Source organism: Lissotriton helveticus, chromosome 6 (assembly GCF_964261635.1).
Source record: "Lissotriton helveticus chromosome 6, aLisHel1.1, whole genome shotgun sequence".
NCBI classification, from domain to species: Eukaryota; Metazoa; Chordata; class Amphibia; order Caudata; family Salamandridae; genus Lissotriton; species Lissotriton helveticus.
Genome location: NC_136067.1, coordinates 986,540,163 through 986,558,760, shown reverse-complemented (window position 1 = coordinate 986,558,760; position 18,598 = coordinate 986,540,163).

Below are 18,598 nucleotides of genomic sequence, written 5' to 3'. Positions count from 1 at the left end.
ACCTGTAATGTTTTGTCAAATTCTTCTGTCTGTTCAAGTCAATTTCTAACTCAGCAGCCAATTCTTCCAATTGATCATATTTATTCTTAGTTTTCCATTGAATGCTTTTACAGATAAACAAGAGTTCATCATCTTGATAGTGCTTCAAACTGTCAGGACCAATTGTGCCAATTATTAACTCCTCTAAATCTGCTTTTAATCTCGCAACATCAAGCTTTGAAGTGGAATCTGCTTTCTCTGGAGACTCAGTATCTGACTCTACACACATTGGTGTTCTGCATAATGAACCTGGGTTAAAAGCTAAATCAGGCATCATCGTTTTTTCTCGATGTATTTCAGTTAATTCTGAGTAAAGTTTTTCAGCTACTTTTTGGATTTCTGCATTTATTGGAATTGTCTAACCTGGTGGCCTAATTTCCCCTTGATCAAAAACAGGTTGAACAGGACCAATCGTTACTGGAACTGTCACTGCTTCCATGCCCTTAGTTAATTGTCGAATTAATCCCTCTTTTGATCGTAAATATTCTGAACCATTCACGACTTCCTCATCTCTACCAGCTCCCATTGAATTTCTAGGAACTTCTCTTCCCATTGGGGTTTCAGGAAAATTTCTTCTTTCATTTAAACCCCTAGAATTTGTTCTTGTTTCCAACCTTTCAGGAGTTTCAAAAGATTCAGAATTATTTGGGTATAATCTGGGTGATTCATCATTTAATGGAGGTGCACTTGGTGTGGTTCCTGTAGAAACCATCCGGGTAGACCATGTACAAGCTGTTTTTAAAGGAGTCTGCTTTTTATTGGTTATATAAATTTCTTCTAAAACTTGATCTTCTGATTCACTGTCTACAACTGCATTATTTTTCTTCTGGGTTTTCTTTTGACCTGGTATTTCTGTAACCATTTCTCTTATGTATAGAGACCATCACACATATCTGCCGCACTACAACGTCGCATTCAATCCTCATGAGTTTCCCTTACATAATTTGATGATTTAGGAGGTCTTATTAAACCACTTGTCTCCCGCTGAAGTTGAAACATCTCATCCTCCCATTCGTCTAAAGCCTCAAATTGTGTTGGTCTAGGTTTTGGAACAAGAGCTGTCATTTTCTCTCTTAAATTTTTCAAAATCCTCATATTAAATGAACCATCTTCTGGCCAAGCTAGTACACCGTCATTTTTTGTATACTGCATCCAAGCGTCAAACCAAAGGTAAGTATGATAACCATATTCACCTTCCATATACGCTGCAGGTGTTTTGTATTTATGAAGTAATTTTCCACCTCGCGTTTCAATTTTCTTATCGGGTGAAATAAAATGTTTAAATCTCTGAAGTAATGTAAGCTTTTTATCCTCTTTTTTATAATAATAACTCCTGTTTTAATCAAATTTGTTCAATTAAAAATGATCGTAAATGTTTTCTGGATGTTCCCCTAAACCAGCCAATCCGTGCGCGAAACACACCAACAAGCCAATCAGGTTAAGCCACGTCACCACCTTGCTCAACCAATAGAATTACTGCTTTCACCAAGAACCAATCAGCTTGCAGCTTGTCAGAGTCACGTGGACCAACCAGTGCACTAGCTGTGACGTATGTTACCCAATCACAGCGCGGACCCTGTGACGTACACAGCCGCTGCGGCTTCTCGCGTCTCACTCCAAGAGCTCACCCCTCCTTCACAAAAACTTTTCACAGCGCCATTTTAAGAACGCTTTTTCAATGAAATTCAATTATTAACGACAAAAGAACAAACCATTTGTCTGTTTTGCTAAATAAAGTTACAGTTTTTACAGACGTACAAGTATTCTTTTCGTGGAATAGACGACGCTACTCTCACAGAATATACATTCGCCGATAAAGTAAACTTTTACTCTACCCTTCTAACAAGTACTAACGAACCCGTTTCCCTCTGAATGCACATAGAGTAGCAATTCAAAGTTTGACTTGAATGGAATTACAAAATCATTTACACACTTTCAAACGGAAAGTTTCCCTAACCACACATATGAAATCTCGGCAGGACTTTAACCAGCCATAGAAATCCTGTATCACCAGTAAAATAAACAACGTAACCTTACCCTTCACTCAAGCTTAGATATCTTCCATTACTCTTTTCGCAGTGAGTTTTAGAACGGGCGCATTGTCCTATACGCAAAGCTACGATTTCATAGACAATCCTCACTATACATTCTACCTAGCACACCTATATCCCTAACACGTGTTGTACTACCACAACACTAGTGATAATAATAATACCACTATTTAGAAACAGATCAAATGCACTGTGTAACTTTACTCATGTCACACCACTCTGTACCGGTACAACTAGGATTTTTCACACTGCAGGAAAAAACCCTTTCAACTACATGTAACGAGTGACAAAACTTCAACATATGTTAGACATCGATCCTATGCCATTACCATGTAGCATGTTGGTTACCATAGCAACCCTATCTCTGCTACCAGTTAATTGATCCAGCGGCCCTATAGAAAATATGCCATAAGCAACGCTACCCAACTCCACAATACTCACCATTAATCATAAATCATTCACAAGGCCCATAAACTAACATGACATATTCAGAGCAACTGAATCATGTGACCTAATTAACCTATTCACAAATATATACATTTATATACAACTGCAGTAGAACATATTCATTATACTTAAACAAACCCTAATTAATTAAGCCACTTAGGCAAATAGATCTGCTAATGGTAACCTAAAATTCATAAATAACAAGGCCAGCTTGTGATTTAAGAATCTTGTTTATTAACCATTATTTAAAGAAGGTGCATTTTATTTATTAGAATCTTTTTATTCAAGCATTATTTTAGCAAGAAGGTAATGACAGTTTCAAGCAAATCAAATAGCATAATTCAAATGAAAATAACAGTTTGGCATCTCTTAACCCTAAATCCCTGACTACACTAACTCCATTAAGTATAGGGGAAAAATCAAAGCCCTATGGTATCTTACGTGCTCCAAGAAATGTCCGACAGCACGATACGCCCAACTGGTGTCAGCAAACAGCAGCGCTCCCCATCCCAGAGGGACAGTTTTTATACCTTTCTGACTAACTAATCTAAGTAAAATAGAATACTTTTCTGCTATTCAGGATTCTGATTGGTCGTCAAATGACAGACCATAATGTCATCTCATTCTTTGGAGCCCAGTTCCGACTCTCTCTTAGAGTCTATTGTCCTTTCTCTTCGAGTCACGTAGCTTCCTCCATGTTTGCAACATTTAATAGAATGTCCGCGACTTCCTTAGCTTGTCAATCTCACTGCCGGTTCCTGGCCTTGGCCACACTGACCAAAAGAACAGTCAGTTCATGGAACATTTACGTTTGCATTTTTCTCCTTTTAAAACTTGGCCTGGATTTTTCCACACTGGGCTCTTGCTTTCTCTGAGCAGAACTTTGTCAACTGCACGTTAAGTTGAACTAGGCCTCAAGCCTCTTTTCCAGAAACTAGTGCATAAACAAACACAAAAGAATAATTAATGCAAGAAATAAAGTTCGTTCTGTTACCCACCCACCTTTGCTAATTATTAACCCATTAATCTATGTTATCTAGCAGAAGCAAATAAAGCAACAAACAGATTCATGCACATTTAAAACAGAAAAACATAACATGAGCACACAGAAATAAGCACATGCCATTAATAAACGGCCGCATCTAATTCTGACATGACAATAAACAGAATTAATTCATTAATTTCACACACAGGCAAATACAACATAATGCACATTTATGAGCACACATATTAGTTTCCCGCGTGTTCATGTGGATGCAACTTTTACTCTAGGTTGGTTAATATTTCCACTGCACACATTATTAATAATATTATTTTATTATGGGAGTGTAACTTCACGAGCTGAAATAAATGCATTTCTAAATCTCTCTCCATCAATCCCTTCAGTGTTCAAAATGCTCCCCAAAATGGTTTAAATTGAAGTTGGAATAGTACTGCATACCCAGATCTCCCAAGAAGACAGTTAAAAAGTGTAGTGATCAAGTCCATGCAAGTTCAGGTGATTCAAAGAGGTTTTATTGAAGATGGTACAAGATCTCAACGAGACCCCACCAGGAGCAGCCAGCAAGCAGCTCAGCCCAGTCAACTGTGACTCATTTGACTCACAACATTCCAAGGCATGTCATCACTGTAAGATTCTACAGGCAGGGCATGCATAACATTGAAGTCATGATATAACAAAAAGCAATTGGCTAGATTGGCCCGTATGAAAAATTACTTCAAATTTGATTTAGAGTTTTTCTCACTAGTCATAGGGCCTGCCATGGGCAGTCCATTCTCTCCAGAGCTGGCAGTTCTATACATGGCTCAATTTGAGAAATGTTTTAACTATCAGAACAACCCTTTTTCCACCCAAGTGTCAAGTTGTAGCAGAGATTAGCACAAGCTGAGGAAAAACTTGTCATGACAGTTCGCAAAAGGGGTTGAGGATGTTCAAATTGAGGTAGCATTAGTTAATGCTGCAATTGGAGAAGCTCTCGTAAAGAAATCTGCAGGTAGAAAATATGAGAATAGCAAACAAATAGGGCACCAATTGGCAATACGAACGCAGAAGGAATTTGTCCCTAATGAGATCATTCGCATTAGAGATCCATTTATGGGCATGGTATCTGATTTAAAAGCGATACAAATCTTTTTAATTTTTCCCCAAAACATGATTTAATTAAGCAATATTTAAGTCCACTGCTTGATGCATCATTGACCAAGAAGAAGAAAGAACATTTAGATGCGCCCTTATTATGGAAACAGGTGTTAGCGGCACTCTTGAGTCTGTCTGATGGGTAGGCAGCTGGGACAGATTAAATACCATCTGAATTTTATAAGACATTTGCCTATTAGGTAAAAGTGGTGACACATCTCTTCAGACAAACCTTTAAACGGGAGGCCCTGCCCAAACCTTGGGCAGAAGCAAAATTGTGCTTTCCCAGCAATACATAGGGCAGTTCAAGAACTAGGCTCCTACCTCCCAATTACTTTATTGAATTGTGACTCCAAAAAGTATTCAAAGACTTTAGCTGCCCAATTATCTCTAGTGGTCGATAAAAGGGTAGTAGGTTGGCAGCACAGATTTATCACTGGGAGGAGTACCATAGATCATTTTAGAAGGATCATAATAATATTTGATAGGGGACAAGTGTCAGGAAGCCCTATGTCAGGAATCCGTTGGATGCAGAAAAAGCTTTTGATAGGGTCTCCTTGCACTTTCTCTGGGCTATAATGCATGAAAATGGGATTGGCCTAAATTTCATCAGAGCTATTAAAGAATTATATGTAAATCCAACTGCCAGGGTGTGTATAAATGGGGAATTATCTGAACAACTGAGGATTACCAGGGGAACTGGACAGGGGTGCCCATGCTCCCCACTACTTTTTGCTTCATACATTAACCCATTTTTAAAGAGGCTGAATCCAAATCAAAATATACAGCCGGTGATATTACAAGGGTACAGTACTAAAGTCTTGGCGAATGCCGATGATGAGGCTGTGGTTACCTCTAACCCTGTGGCCAGACAAGTCAACGCCGTCTCCTCGCCGTGCTTCAACATCCTGCGCATGCTACGTAAGATCTTCCGGTGGATCCTCACCGAGACCAGGAAGACGGTCACCCAGGCCGTCGTCACCAGCCGTCTGGACTACGGCAACTCCCTCTACGCTGGAACCACCGCCAAGCTCCAGAAGAAACTCCAGTGGATCCAGAACGCCTCAGCACGTCTCATCCTGGACATCCCCCGTCGCAGCCACATCTCCGGACACCTGAGAGACCTGCACTGGCTCCCGGTCAACAAGAGAATCACCTTCCGACTCCTCACCCACGCACACAAAGCCCTACACAACCAAGGCCCAGGTTACCTCAACAGCCGCCTCAACTTCTACGCTCCCAAACGCCAGCTTTGATCGACTGGCCATGCCCTCGCCGCCGTCCCCCGCATCGGATGAGCCACCACAGGGGGACGGTCCTTCTCCTACCTCGCCGCCAAGACATGGAACTCCCTCCCGACCCACCTCCGTCTGACCCAGGACCACCTCGCCTTCAGGAAGCAACTCAAGACCTGGCTGTTCGAGCAGTAGCGCCCCCCCCCCCAGCACCTTGAGACCCTCTGGGTGAGTAGTGCGCTATATAAATGCTTTGATTGATTGATTGATTGTGGCACTTTCCGGGTATTTTCTAAATAGGGGAAAAACTCAGATTACCATTAATGAGCATGACACAATAAGTGATAGTAAAGTTGTGGAGAGTGCAGTATATTTGGGGGTCATAATCATTTGGATGCTATTGTGAATGAGAATCTAAAACCAGTAGCGGGGAGAAAACTAAAAATGCATTGCGGAAATTATATAATTTACATCTTACACTGGAGGGCCAATGTAACCTAATCAAAATGATTTATTTCCCTAAGATTTTATATTTTATGAGAGCCATTCCCCGTATCTTCCCCCATCAATGGTTTAAAAAATGTAAAAACATATTTTCACGATTTATTTGGTCCTACTCAAAACTAAGAAGATCTGACAAGTTTGTTTTGCTTTTTAAATAACATGGAGGGTTGGACCTTCTGAATTTTAGACGATATTATTGGGCTACTTGTCTAATGCACTATACTATACTCTTTAGGGAATACCCAGGTGGTGAGTCATAGAGGTACCCCTCTCCATTCAAGTTATTGTTTGGGGCTTCCCATGGCGTCAGTTGGAGTTGGGATACTACAAAAGAGTGAGGTTTAAGACTCTCGTGACTCTCGTGACTGCCTATTAAACATGAGTTCCGATCCATCGGTTATTAGGATTAGGCAGGCTTAGTTTTTATACTTTATTTCAGGGTAATGGGAAACTTCCGAAGATTTTTAATGACTTATATATGATCAGTTGGTGGAGGGGGGATTGATAAAATAGTGTGTTTTTATAGATCATCGGTTTTTATTTCTTTTGAAGAACTTAAAACGAAGTACAATCTCATCCACAGAGAATTTGTCAAATTTCTCCAAATAGGGGATTTTTATTGAAGAAGGGAAGAGGGCCTGGGGAAATGATCAAAAATGAACTTATAGAGAAATTAATAATGAGATTCCGCCATGTATTGGTATTACATATCACTTTTTAAGTAATCGAATAAAGGATGTTATGGCAAAGTACTCAGAAAAATTGCAAATTAAGTTTATTTTGGATAGCTTGTTTCAGCAAGCCTTTTTAGTAGTGCAGGATGTTTTGATGTCAGCCAAATTGCAGGTTCAGTTTTATAAAACTTTGTCTTTTTTATATTACACACCATACGGAATTGCAAAGTGGGGAGAAGGGAAGGGGACGCGGTGCCCACACTGTGCCCTTTATATGGCAGATATAATTCATGTGTTTGCAACATGCAATGCCCTCACTTTGGTAATAGGGCACATCAATGACTTCTTAGGAAACAAACTGAAGCTGAAAATAGTCATGACCCCTGCTCTCATTCTATTGGGAATACAAGAGAATGTCAGGATTAATGAAGGAGGGGTGGTGGCAATCATTGCAATGACAATATTCAGGCTATGTATATCATCGGTGTGGCCAGATCCAGAACCCCCCCCCCCCACACTCTTTTCAGCAGTGGTTGGCTTGACTTTTACCAGTTTATAATTTGGAGAAATCCGTATATTCTCATAAACGGCGTAGGGCAAAGACAAAAGGATTAAAAATATGGAAGGCTCTCTCTACATGGATAGAGCCCAAAGAAGGCTAAAAATGCACGTGCATTTTATCTAAATGAATTATAATTTATTGAAAAGAGCATGTATGCATTTATTTACCTTTTCAGATTTATTTTAGATGCATCACAGAACCTATAGAAGGCCCTATATACATGGATAGAGTAAGAGAAAAACTAAAACAGAATGTGCACTTTATCTAAATGACCCATGTATTTTTTCCATACTCTCTTTGAGATCCGCTTTTTGGTGGATTGTAGAGTTTTTTATTATCTAATCACAGCTCTTCCTTTTTCCTATATCTTGTTTGTAACTCTTCTGTGTGGGGTAGGATGGGGTGTGGGGAGGGGGGGGCTGAAGGGAATAATGAATCTATAAAACTTTAATAAAGATATATTTTTTAAAAAGAAAAAAGGGAGTACAGCGAGTGTCTTTCTACATTACAATCCAGCTACTTGAATGCACACTTTCTAAGTAGTAGGGTTATTGTACTGGATTACTAAATGAAATAGATAAGATACTTTTTTAAATTAGCAGAATGTTTGATCTAGCCAATTATTTAATATTGCAGCAGCTTACTAAGTTAAATTGGAAATTTGGTACCATCATTGTAAAAATATTAAATATCGATTTAGTTCCAGAAATTCCATTTTTATTTTGTGGCAACTAATACTTATTCAATTTTCAATGTGTGAATTCTTGCACTTAGATATACCAAAAGTCTTGCTTTCTGTCTTTACAAATGTAAGATAGTCTATTAGCCTACCTTGAAACCAATAACAATAATAATAGGACTAACAATAACAATAATACTAATTATAATTCAAACCCTAGATGCCATTAAGCCACCTAATCAAATTACTCAATTATTATCACTCAGATTAGTGTTGTATCCATGTATGTAATAATAACTGATCTTTGAGTGAAATGAGTTTGCTGACCACAACCTCTTTCTTGCAAACAGTATGGTTTGCAGCTTTATTTATTTATTTACGTGATTTTTATAGCGCAACAAATACCCGAAGGTGTCTCGGCGCTGTGGAGCAACTGGAGTCCATCATCCTGCCATCCTCTTACTGGTTAAACAGCCATGTTTTCAAAAGCCTGCGAAAACTCATCAGGTTCGGGCGGCTTTAATGGCAGGTGGCAAGAGGTTCCAAAGTTTTGGGGTGGCCACAAGAAAGCGCCTGTCTCCCCAAGTGACCGATCTTGTGCGTGGCACAGGGAGGAGACTGGTATTGGCCGATCTTAATTGCCTTCTGGGAGTATACAGCTGAAAGGCTTCAATCAGGAACCTAGGTCCTATGCCATGTACAGCCTTATATGCGATACAGACGGCCTTGAATTTAACACGGCTCTCAACTCTCAGCCAGTGAAGCTGACGAATACCAAGAGTGGTGGATTTGCGGCGAGGGATGTTAAGAAGGATCCTGGCAGCCGCATTCTGAATGGATTGCAGCTTCGTTATGACACGCTTCTGAGTATGAAGAAAGAGAGCGTTCCCATAATCTATTTTAGAGAAGACTAAGGTAGAAACCAAGGTCTTCCCGGCTGAAGAAGGGAGATAGGGCAGCAGCTTCTTAATTTTTTTCAGAATGAAAAATGACGACGACACGACCTTATTAGTGTGGAGGTCAAAAACCAGCTTGCTGTCAAAAATCACTCCCAAATTTCTTGCTTTTTCCACTGGGACAGGTGGATGGCCAAGCTTTTCCGGCCACCAACCAGGAGACCATTCAGGGGAGAGTCTTCCGAAGGTCATAACCTCGGTCTTGTCCGAGTTGAGCCTAAGACAATTCGAGGCCATCCAGGTACTGACCTCAAGCATAGCTTTCTAGAAATTGGCTGCTACAGTAAGGCCATCCTTGTGGATACCCAGCACCAGCTGGGTATCATCTGCATACAATGTAAGTTGTATCCCATAGGCCTTTATTATCCTCGCTAAGTCCGCTACATAGATGTTGAAAAGCATAGGACTTAGCGAGGAGCCTTGTGGGACTCCACAAGGGAGTGCAGAGATGGGAGAATAGAAATCTCCAAGCCTTACTGTCTGGGTACGGCTTGCCAGGAAAGATGAGATGAGGTCCTTGGCTAGACCGTTTATCCCCAGAGCTGTGACACGGTCGACTAGAGTGGCATGGTCGACCGTGTCAAAGGCCAGTCTGAACTGGGGTGGCAGAGTGGGCTAAAGAACGGTGATGGATCAAACCCAGATCGTTTGACTGGGTGTGAGTGTTTGATTGGTTCTGATGCTCCGTCCATCACCACCCCCTTTTGTACCTAAATCATTTCAGTAGCAGGGTCCCTGTAGTCAGGAAAATATCCTTTCTGTACCTAACCCTGTTACTAGAGGTCCCTGGAGTCCGCCCTTGCTATAATTAGACTGCAGCAGCACATTAACGCTGTTAGTAGAAGTCCCTGAACACGGACAGAAAACCTTAGCTGCAGCAAGCTGTAGTATAAGTTGATACCAGGTGATTCTGGACTCAGACACAGAAAATGAGTGGCAGGTTGCAAGTTCTTAGGCTGTTATTAGTGGTCCCGGGAGTCTGAAATACATCTTTTCTGGAACAAGATGCAGTACCTGAATTTGTAACATAGGTCCCCATGGCCTTTCTCTAATAAGGATGCAGCACCTGAGGCTGTTATTGGAGGTCAGTTGAGTCAGTCAGATGCCTTTGGCTTAATTAGTCTGCAGATCTTTAGGTTGTTATGAGAAGCTCCCCGAGTCAGTCACAATTCATCTCTGTAGCGCAGGACAGTACCTTAGGGTGTTACTAGAGGTCCCTTGATTAAGACCCATGTCTTTGGTGTAATGAGACTACAGCACTTCATAAAACTACTCAAAGTCCCAGAGGTGTCCATCACTGCCACTTAAATCTCAGAATAGCACACACTTAGGAATAGAGAAGATTCCTTTGAATGTCTTTTATTGAAAGTAGAAGGAAACAATGGCAATAAGATGACTGTGCTTTTGTTTCCAGCAGGTCACAGACAGAGAACGGCACAGCATAAATGTTCATATTACCTTCACAGGTCCATCATGTTTTGCTTGTTTTATGTAGCCTAAATATAGATGCTCCTGCTGGGTTGTGATGATAATAGACAAATTAGCAGATTAAGTGCATCAGCATCACATTATGTTCTGGAAGAAGCCAAATATGTTTTATCACAAGGCTTATACTTCTCAAAACAAACAGCATGAAAAAAGCAAATTGTTAGGCATGATCAAGTTTTTTTTGCAACAAAAGAAATGGTCTTCATGTCTACGGAGCAGTACAATATAGTCTCTGCCCTTATAAGTCACAAATAAGCAATTATATGCTAGCAATTTACATTATATTCACTTTGTTCCTTAACTTCATTAACATATGTGAAGCATTTAAATGTACTAAAGGACTGAAACCATTGAAGGGGTTAGAGATCTGTACACATGTACACTAATATTCAGTTGAAAAGCAAAAACATGTACTATTTTATTCATGTTTTTCATTTATTCTTCAAGTTATACGTGTGTAAGTACAACCATGTATTCGAAGTGCATATTAAATGCTCAGTTACACTTAGCCTGACTACATGACTCACTTGAAATGGATTTGTTTTCCCAACATATTCTCTTTTTCTTTGCAGGAGTATTAAAATGATTTTCGTTAGTTAGAGAAAGGCTTATTGTTTGTATTAGACAATATTAGTTTGTATCGCCAACTGGGTGAGGAACAGCCGACGGAAGCTGAACTCGGACAAGACGGAGGTCCTCATCCTCGGCTCCACCCCCTCGGCCTCTGATGATTCCTGGTGGCCGACTGCACTAGGAACACCCCCAACACCCACCGAGCACGCACCCACGCAACATAAGGGGCAGGTCAACGCCGTCTCCTCCTCCTGCTTCAACACCCTCTGCATGCTCCGCAGGATCCCCATTGAAACAAGAAGGATGGTCACCCAGGTCCTAGTCAGCAGCAGACTGGACTACGGGAACTCCCTCTACGCAGGAGCCTCGGCCAAACTCCTAGACGGCTCCATTGCATCCAGAACACCTCTGCACGCCTGATCCTTGACATCCCTTGCAGCAGCCACATCACACCCCACCTAAGAGAACTGCACTGACTCCCTGTCAACAAGAGGATAACCTTCAAGCTCCTCACCCACGCACCCTCCGCCTATGGCAGACTGAAGACCTTCTGACCTTCAGAAGACTCCTCAAGACCTGGCTCTTCGAACAGTAGCAGCTCCCCCCCAGCGCCTTGAGAACCTCATGGGTATGTAGTGCGCATTTGCATATTCACCTTCATAAGTTTGTTGGTGTTTCTTTGTTTTATAAGGTCTAAATAAATATTCAAGTGCTGTGTTATGATGCAAATACTAGACATCAATAAGACTCAAGTGCTTTTTTGTATGAGCTGTACGCTGTTACCATAATATTCTTAGTTAATATCAGGCACTTGTTTGTGGAAATGAACACTCCAAAAAAAGCAAGGTTATGAACAATCTATTGAAGATTAACCACATGATGTTTTATAAATGAAATGAAATAATGCTACAATTTACTTTCTACATAATATTAGGTGCTGTCAATAGACAAATATCCATTCTACAGAATTTTCTTGGCTTGATCAACAATGGAAAACCATTAAAAACACTTCGAAGCTATTGGCTTTAGGAGGTTAGCCCAAAGTCCACTCATACTGAGAATACAAGGTCTCCTAGATAGGTAAGCTGCATCTGTGGCCTAAAAGCGAAGATGCAGTCTGATTTCTTAAATCTAAGCAAAGAGAATCATTAAGCATACAATGGGGAAAAATTAGTAACCCTTTTGATTCCTTATATGGATACATTTTGCCATAAAATTATTACACGAATTACAGATCCACTACTGAGAAAAGAGATGCTCAGTGAGAGAATTGGGATTACCCACAACTATGGGATTTCTATTACAAAGTTTTAAACTAAGTAGGGCTATCACAGCAGAAATTATTCTTTAAGGAGTAATCCAGGTAGGGTTCTATTTAACATTACACATTGGTAAATCGGTTTAAAAAAGACCACTAGAATCTACGGACCAATTACAGATTAGCAGTTAGTTTAAGGTTCACATGTTTAACAATACATTCAAGCTTTGAGCTATCCATAGAATTTTGCAGCAAAGAGGATGTCACCTAAAGAATATGCATCTCCTCAGTATAGTAGTATAGAGATTCTAGGAGCATGTTTAGTGAGCCAATGGCTCAATATTAATGTTAAAAAAACTGGAAGTAGCCTAGACAAGCACAGCAGGTAACAAGCTGAGTATCAGAAGACCACTTGAATCTTTACAGAAGTTAACAATTCAAATGAAGACAGAAGTGAGCAGCCCAATCATGAAGATTCAGGATGGCTCAGCAATATGGTATGGTCAACAATATATATGCTTTTGAGCTGTTTAACAAAACCAGAAGAACAATAGCATGTTCATCACAATTACCAGAAACCAAACAGATCATGACCCACACCAAGAACACACCACAACTTCACAAATTCAGCCAAAATCTTACCTAAAGACAATTGCTAATTCTTTTTTCCAAAACAGCATAAACTACTCAGAAAAAAGATATTATAAACAACAATATCCCATAAGATAATGATTTTGCAAATCGAAAACACTTTCATGACAATCAAGCAATTAATACATTTTCAATAAACAGAATTTAAAGTGGTCATGCAGTCGGACACAGGATGTATTTTTCATAAAAAATTACACTACAGTAAAAAAAAACGAACAATTAGTGAAGAAGATAGGCGATTGGTGTAAGTAGAGATCACATGGTGAAAGAGAAAGCAAAGAATACAAGTATTTTTTATATTTTTGTGTGTATCTGAAAACACTTGGCACCCAAGAAAAAATTGAAACAGGTAATGAGACAAGGTTAATAAATTAGTCATATACCAGACAATCCTTCCTGGTCAAAATAATGTGAACAGACAAACCTTAAATTGTTCCCTACATTGCATGTGTGCTTTGCAGTCCAGCTAACATGCAAAGTGGGAAAGGTTAAGAGACATAGGAAATTCTAATGTTTAATTCCTGCTTGCAAGTGGCGTTATTTTAAACACATAGCACCCAAGAAAATATTGACACACAGTAAGGAGACAGGGTTCATAAATTAATCCTACACTCAACAAAGAATACCAGATCCACAAAAACATTCTTCTGTTAGACACTGTTATTTATAATATACAGTTGTCCTAGTTATGTGGAAGTGCAGGCTCTAAGCCTTAGAAGAAATAAAAGCATTTCCTCATTTTAACGCCTGGTTTAAGTGGCATTATTTTTGGGTGCAAAACCCTTTGTACTATTGTTAGTAGACAGTGTTTTGTATAAAAAAAACATGGGTGGCTGCATGGGAACACCTATATACAGCGCCGGCTCCTGCTTAATGGTGGTGGGGCGTGGTCCCACTGCCTATCTCAGAGCCTGCAAATGTCATTGTTTTATTTTTAGTTTACCGGCTCTGGGCCAACTTGTGCAGTGAGGGATGGAGCATGGGGATGAGGAGTGCTATGTGCACTCCCTAAGTCCACATATGTGTTTGGCCGGCCGTCTCAGGCCTACCAAAACACACATGCGAATTTAGGTTTCTCAAGCCCAGCTGCATTAAACAGCCCGGCTAGAGAAACCCCCACAGACTCCCTGGACTGAGGGAGCATCTTTTTAGCCCGCTCAGACCAGTCCCTGCTCTGCTCTCACGTGTGCAGGGATTGCAGGGAGTCCATGATGCAGCTCCAGTGCTTGCTGGGACCAGGAAGGACGAGGCCGAGTGCGACACGGGAGGAGGGCAGCAGCTCCAGGTACGCGTTTCTTTTTTATTATTAACCCCCCAAATGTGCTCCCGCTCCTGTGCTCCCCCATGCCCCTTCCACCCGCTCCACCACCTCTTTATTGGGGCGTCCACTACTGCCTATATACCACCCATGGAATGTCTCCTTGACACAGCGTAATGCAAAGCAGCACTTTGCGCTGCTTTGCCATACTTTCAGGGAACATTTCATTGCAAAACAAGTGGAAAGAAAATCCAAAAAATGTTGAGTGGGTGTGCTTCACTTTTGTTTCTTGAAGGCATAGACAAATGTTTTTAAATCTGGCCCCAAAACACTTCCTGCAAGCAGGCACTAACTTGGAGAAATAATTTTATTTCACCAAACATTTCACACATTGCATGCGTGCTGCACTGTACAACATACTCCCAAAGTGTGAGATGTATTAAATGTGCCTAAGCTGAGCTTATGTACTGGAAGGATATATTTCCAGTACAACTCTTATGCTACACATCACACACACACACACCTCTGTACCATGGTGTAACTTATGTGCTTGGGGCTAGACTGCTTTTTTTGTGCACCAGCACAGGGGATGCTAGCAGGCCACTTTAAAAACATATATGGTTCTGTGCTGCTTTCTTGCCATTGTGCAATGCGGAATCTTTGGTTGCTGAGATACGTTTCACAAACAAAATTACATCTGCCCTCAGTGTTCCAACTGCATGTTTGATATTGTGCAACCCCTCATCTTACCGTGGATATTATTACGAGTTTATTTTTTTAAGTCGCTATAGTGGTACTACACTTCTTTTGTGAGATGTTATTTTTATACTTTTAACTTGGGAGTCTGATTTGCCAATAGTGACAGGCAAAGTTTCACTTTATGAAGTGCACCGCTGCTCACATGGCAAGATCATTCCATATGCTCTTTGTTTAAAAATAAAAAAATAAGCAAAAACTCCAATCAATCTCATCAGATCACTCAGAATTAATAAGTTTGCTTGTACCCTTCAAAGGTTCCGTAGGGATATGACCCAGATAATGAAATTATATTTCTTTTAATGAACGAGATTCGCATTATTAGGGCTTGGAATCTGAACTGCTGGTTGTGGCTCTTTTCAGGGACTTGTTGAGGGTGTAAAGGACAGCTTAGATTTTCAATATCACCACCTATCTATGTCATAGTAAAGCATTATTAGAATAAAATATGTAACTTGTGAAACAGGCACCAGCTTTTTATTGCAATGAGAGCGAATGGCAGTATTTTACAAACGAAAAGGAAATAGCAACACTTAAGATGTATAAATGAGCACACACGGAAACACAACATGTGTGGCAGTAATGTAATTATTTTTGGTTAAAGTTAAAGTGCTTACTTTTATTTGACGTGGCATTTATCAAAAGTGAGTCGATAAAGGGAAGGTAGGAAGGAAGGTTGATGTTTCAAGTGTAATACCAAAGAATACATAATCTTCTCATGCTTAAAAGTTATTATTTGTTAATGTCATTTCGCTGTGCATTTCAACAACAAATTGCAATAAAGGCATTTAATTTTGAAAATTGATATTGCAAATCTGTATGAACCAGAAAGGTGACTTTTATATGGGTCATTGTGTACTGTGAAGTACGAGTGAGATTCCCTCTATCATTGAACGGTATCAACATGTTCTTGAAGAACCATGGGCCTCATTTATGAGGCCGTGCGTGTGTTTTGCGCTTCCGATGCGTCACTTTTTGTGACGCATCGGCGGCGTAAAACATGCGTCGTGTTGCGCACTATTTACAAAGTGACGCATCTAAGCAGATGCGTCACTTTGTAAACCCCTGTGCTACATTTTACCTGCGTCAGGTATAATGTATGCAAAGGGGGTGTTCACACGCAAAAAGCCTCTTAATAGTGACGCAGTGAAATCTATGAGATTTCACTGCGTCACTTTTAGGACGCTGGTGCGTCAAAATCTTGCGCCTGCCTCACAGCAGGCGTAAGACTGACGCAAGCCCTTTCACATGGGGCTTTCCCCATGTGAAAGACGCATTGCTGGAGTTGCGTCACTTTTCTGACACACCCCAGCAATGCGTGACTTTTGCGCTTACAGATACGTCAGAAATACTGACGTATCTGTAACTCCTTGCGACATGATGCGTCATATTATAAATATGACGCATCAATCCTGTCGCAGGGAGAGCGCAGTGAAAAGTGACGCATCGCTGTTTTCACGCAGCGATGCGTCACTTTTCATAAATGAGGCCCCCAGTTTCCTAAGATGAAGGTGCACATTCAGTGGAATAAATTAATTTTTTAACGGCGCTTATGTTGAATAGGTTTAAAAAGATATTTGAATAGTATTTTGACTAAACTGCGTGTATGCATAGTTTTTAATAAATGAGGAAATAACTTTGAACTGGCCTAGTTGGGTGGGTGTTTTCCTTATCCTGTCAGTGTGTTCATTTTATTACAACTCTTGTTGGAGTATTTACCAATTCGGATGATTGGAATCAAGCCTAGTTAACAATGACAATTAGGGTTCTTTCTTCAGTATCCACTAGTGGTGACTGACTGAAAAAAATGGATTACCACTTGTAGATTACTAATTAAACCCTGATCAATTGGTATAAATATTCACATATATGTCACATTTATGAATACCCCAGGGGGATTAACCTAAGGAAGAGCCATACTCCAATGGGGAAGACTAAGAGATAATTGTAGGTAAATAAACTGAGTTCCTACAAATTAAATCCTATAACATCTATAAGTTTCTGCACAATGTAAGATAATAAACTCACACAATTTACTTACAGCCTATCCATGGACATATATAATTAATAAATCGTTCAATTTCGTTATTTGGTTTAATAAAAACTATAAAAGTTGATGCATATTCACAAGAATAAAATCCCCAAAATAAATAGACAACATTTCAGTGCATAATAGTATGACTTTTTAAACAGTATGTTTCTCAGCCATTTTATAATATAATACCATACAGCGTATATAAGTATAAAATATTAAAATATAACATTTTTAATTTGCACTAATCAAGACCTTTCCTTAGTTTCCTGGCTTGTACTAGAAAGCGGGCTCTAATGTTACATTTAATACTTGTGTGTAGTTGCTCCAAAAAAACAAGTGCAACGCCTTACTTGAACAAAGTGCAAGGATGATCATTTCACTCCTTGGTTTCATATAACATCTACAGAAAAAACATAGGCGTAAAGCACTTTGTTCTGAAAAGCTATCACATGGACGGGTGGTAATGCCAAAACCCGCATCTCTATATTGGCTACAGGGTTGAAATAGAATTGTGTTAGTAAAAATCTGTTGTCTACATTTGTAACCATCATGATAGACGTCTGTATGCCAGGTTGAGTAAGTAGGAGGGCATAGGCAGGCCCAGTAACTTTTTCCATTTGCACAGTTTCCCTCTACCTCCTAACCCAATCCAGAAATTGAGTTTTAAAGACCTGACTACTCACATCTTTGATTGCCCTATTACTAGGAAACATTTACTCATACCAATTTTCCCCCCAAGTGTGTTAATGAAATATTTTAACCAGTGGGATTCTGTCTGCTCCCTCTTAGGTCAGACAATCCTGAATAATCAGCCTATTCAAAGTGGCCACTGGCTTACTCTACACTGCTCGCCACAAGAGTAAATGAGCCAAATGTGTCCTATCCTCCAAATAAGCGATACCTAATTCTTCATGGTAAATGAAATAAGCACTAGTTTGAACAGCTAACGTCCATCTTAATAAATTATTTTCTATAAATTGGAGACATTTCATGTCTGACCACCCCCATAAACCAGCCCCGTAGGTTACACCTAATACACATTTGAAGATTCATATAGTGGCCATAACAGTCAATGGTGTACACCTTATCTTTGTTGGAAACCTAAAGGCGGCTTCTAAATTTCTTGTAAATGCCATACTATTCGCTGTCAGCAATAAAACCCAGTTATTATGGCTATTGAATAAAAGCACCAGATAGGAAAAGGTCTCAGCATTAGGCATCTTTTTAAATTTAAGGAGATAAGGCCCTGTCGTTTTCTTAGCTCCCTCTGCCACCATACTGATGGGTTGTACCTT